Here is a 4,818-nt window from a genome sequence, read left to right on the forward strand (position 1 = left end):
AAATGGTTCATATTTCCAAGTTAATATTATGCAGCTGTGGACATTCTCAACGACTGATATTGAGTCCATTTTAAATCAATACCATATCTGATGAAATCTGGAATAAAATAATCGAGTAAGTTAACTTTAATAGAAGCTACTCTAATAATATCAGAAGGAGTAAAGATATAAATTTTGATTGCAAAAGTTTGGACGGAAATGAGCCAAAAATTACTGTCGGCAGTTAAGAAAATATGGTTATAAGCCGAAATGTGAACAATTTTTTTGAAAAATGGATTATTGTAATTGTTTTTAACTCTAATTTTATTGTTAGGATTTATGGAAAATAAATATTTTTAATATATTTTTAACAACGACTGCAAATGGTTGATATTACAAATGATTCTAGTAGATAAAACTTCGGGTTTCGATTTATTTTCAACATCATTTAATCGAAAACTCTACCTTTCAACTATCTGGTTAAGACACGATTCGACTAGCTTTTACGATCGAACTGAACTAAACAAATTGGAAATTGCCGTTTTTCACACACGACCGCTTCGCCCTTGTTTGCAAAACTTCACGTGTCAAAACTATGCTCTTCCACATGTGAATTTCCACTTTCAGTTTAAACACAAATTTCAATAATAGCAGTAACGCGAGTTGCGATTCGGTTGCGCAAAGTTGCAATTACGTACAATCGCAAATGATGCGCGCATTATTGCACACCTTTGTTAACACCCATACTTTTAATTGTTTCATATAAAAAATGAGAAAGAAAAGGATATTGCATTGCTTATTTATCGGTAAAAAAATATCTTAGAAAATAGAAAATTGCTGCCCATTTCACGCATCGCCATGACTTCTAAGCTAAAAATAATGCGTCGGTGTTATAATACACTAAAAGTGACGAGAAAAAATAGTAAATAATAACGACGTCCGATTTTTTCGACTTCTATATGTGATTTCGAATGGAGTTTTGTACTTTACTAAAAATTGTTAGTTTCCGTAGTAGCGCGCTCGCAATTAACTTATGGCGTATCAGAAACTCCAATTTACGAAACAAATCGAGTAATTCTTGATTCGTATGCAACAATTTATTGCTCTTCTACTTTTATCATAGTGTTTATTAAAATAATAACGATGCATAATAATTTTTAATAACACAAATAACCCACTTTGATTTATAATTGCTAGCGTAGTTTCTATTAACATGGTTTTAAAATAATCTCATCGCAGATACAATGTAACAATCTATATTTTCTGTATAGATTTTTTATTCTATCTGCAAATGTTTTATGATACTCTGCACATGACAACGAGAAATAAAATTTATCACAAGATAGACATTCATTAATTTACTGTCATGGTAAAAGAATTGCGAAACACATTCTCGCCTTTAAATTTGCCTGTCAAGATCCTTACCTTAACGACACATTTGTTGAATGCTTTCAACTAACCTTGAGGGTTGATTTGTGCTGTGGTAATCCATTTTGATTTAGGGAAAATAATAACTCAAATATATAAAGACAAAAGAATATCTTGTCAATTAAGTAAAATCTCTTGAATTGAGAAATTTATTTCATCAACTTTTACATTGATTGGCATATTGCTCGTTTTTGAAGTCATTAAATTTTAGTACTCAGATAATTATTTAAATTACAGTTCCGAAAAAATAATCATTACTGTTTGTGTTTGAGATACTAGTGACTCATTCTATACTATATTGTAGTAATTTAAATAATTATTAAAGTACCTATTATCTTTAAGAGAGTTACATTGACTTATAAATTCGTTTTTTAAAAGAAAAATATTTCCAAATTGTTTCATTTGTTAGTTTTTATTGGAACGGGCGGACATAAAGGTAATCGATTATAATTATACTGTATTGTTATGGTACTAAAAATCCGATGTGCTATATTATTAGCTCGTTTTAAAACAACTCGTATTGTATTAATTGCGATTTAAATCAATGCTCCAGCGTGCTAGTGTAAATATATGAATTAATTCGCTTCACTCTAAATTAGGAAATATTAAATATGAATCGGTAAATGCACGTTTTATCAAGACAATCTAACGAAGTTAAATTTTATTTTATAACACGCAGTGAAAATTGCAATTTTTACAATATATTCAAATGGTCAAATTAACAAAACGCTTGACTGAATAAAGCCTTGAAATTAAATATTTTAAATTCATACCTTATAATATAATACATAGATTCAAACGTTGAGCTAACAAAGTTATTGATTATTTTTGTTAATAGTGAATTATTTAAAAATATGCAAGGTGCATTTTTAAAACTATTAAAACATCTTACTAGCCATAATTAAAAATGACAAATTCAACGACAAAAAACTGTGAATGACTCACTCAAAAGTCGCTGGCGTTTAAAGGGTTAAAATGATTTTATTGAGTTCAATAAATATTTTTTAAAGAATATTGTATTTCAGATAGGTTAGATCAAAGTTACAATATTAATTAATTTGCACCTAATGTTTAGTTAAAAAACTTATATTTAAAGCCATTATTTCTGTTATTTATTGCACTCGAAAATTATGGGTAAAAATGGTAATATCAAAGCAATAAAAATATATTAGGTTTTTTATATTAAATAATACTTCAAGTTTACTTTATATAAATATATATATTTATAAAACTCTTATTTTTACTATTTTTCAATAACTTAATTCCATAAATATAAATCAATATAAAATTAATCTTAAATATACAAAAAAATATGTAATATAAATACATATATAAAAAATTCTAATTCCAAATTAAGTTAAGAGTAATTATTGAATTATAACTAATAATGGATAAACCTAAATATAAACTTTAGGATCCGAGAATAGTTAAATGAAAAACGCAGCAATTAAAGCACGCAAGAAAATAATTCGTATAGTTGACCCTTGCTTTTTCGTGACCATATCAAAAATAATATAATAGTTTACTTAATTCTGAGTATTTTATGTGATAAAAAGACTGTTGCATTGCAAACATGTACATTTTCATAAATAATTATGGTTATATCAAGTCCTTAGACTATTTTTTAAGAACAATACTATTTTTGCATCTGCCGGAATCCAAACTGAACTTTTGTATGTTTATAAAAATATTTTTTTTGACAATATTGTTAAACTAGAGATTGCGTGTTGTAAAATTATCATAGTCATTGATCTTGCAATCATTTAAATTTAAGTTTCTATGAATTTGTTATTCTAACATATCATTACTTTTTTTAATGCATAACATGAATGAATCTTTTTTTATTAAAAATAATGGATCATAATAACACGCATGATTTTACTGCGATTAGCTAAGTTGTTTTTCGACATTCAAACATTGTTAAGATGTTTCTACTCCCAAATATTATTATCATCTTTCTTACTCTTAATTCTTACTTTTAATAGTCAGATTTATCGACTTATAACAATCATGATCAGTTTGAGATGAATTAGATTTAAAATTTTTAATGATTGAATCTCATTTTGTCTTTAAGTCTTTTAAAGATCACAGTCCAAAAACTCACAATTGGTTTAAAAAAAATATGTAAATATTTCTAAGGTCTTATAAATGTGTTTTGACCCCAAAATATATATAAAAAAATGTAAATTTGAAGCCTTCTGAGAATTTTACCGTGTATTTATTTGTAATATAATACGCCACATGCTGTTTTGAGGCTAAACAAATATATTTTTGTCGATAAATCCATTATTATCAGCCTATTCACCAATTCCTATCCATCAAAACTTGCATTTATATACAAAAATTGCTTTTGTAAGATTGCTATAAGTATTATCAGCACCACATATCACTGATTTGAGATGGTGACTAATACATAAAAGACCTGGACTCGAATCCCTTAGTGTTTTTTAATTTCTATCGTATCTGGGAGATCGGAATTAGTAATTATTATAAATTAATATTCCGATCAATAATCACAGATTATGTTTTCCTAGATTTTCTTACTCTCACGGATGAATATCGCGATGAATTATTAAAATGTAGCTAGATCATGCATAGCGACATCTTTTGATTGTAAGTTGTAATAATAGTTCATAATCAATAAAATAGATGTCACTAATTTACAGACTAATTTCAGTCTGGTGCTTTACTATTTATTTAGTAGTTGTTGATTGTGTTTACCTCGTTGATACGCCTCTCATGTTGCAACAGTAGTTTTACAATTAATAAATAAAGCAGTCACTTACAAATACTATACAATATTGTTTATGCTTACCAACCAATTAACATCTAAGATAACTTTAATATACATGTGAAAAACACACAGCATAGAGCAATAGTAAGTATATACATATAAGTAATTTAAGCATATATTTGCGTATTTTAGTATTTTGCTATAAATTATTATATTATCTATAAAAAAAGTTTAATATACATTCGGCACCGGTTAACTGATATAGTACCTACACCTATGTCATTGTAGTGGACAATATTTATCGGTCTAGTATTTTCGATGGTTAAGTTGTAAGAAAAAATCCCATTGTTCTTTCAATCTTATATGGTTTCTTTGTTTTTGCTAGAGCCTAAGCATTAAGTACAATACCGTGTTATATTTCTATGGATGTCAATTTATGTAATGTTGCGATTGTTCTTCTACAATTTTGAAAGTTGAATTGGGTTGTTATGGAATTATTCTTATACATATAAAAGGATGTAGTTTTAAATAGATTTACCCTAAATTTGTTTGGTCCTAAACTAACCTAAATATACTGGTTGATATTAAGCCAAGTATTACAATCAAAATATTGTTAATAGTACAAATTATACTATTATGTAAAGCTATGCATCTGATCAATGTTCTTGTTCTTTCAG

This window comes from Plectrocnemia conspersa, unplaced genomic scaffold, assembly GCF_051122295.1.
Source record: "Plectrocnemia conspersa isolate PC_06_02 unplaced genomic scaffold, ASM5112229v1 ptg000004l, whole genome shotgun sequence".
NCBI classification, from domain to species: Eukaryota; Metazoa; Arthropoda; class Insecta; order Trichoptera; family Polycentropodidae; genus Plectrocnemia; species Plectrocnemia conspersa.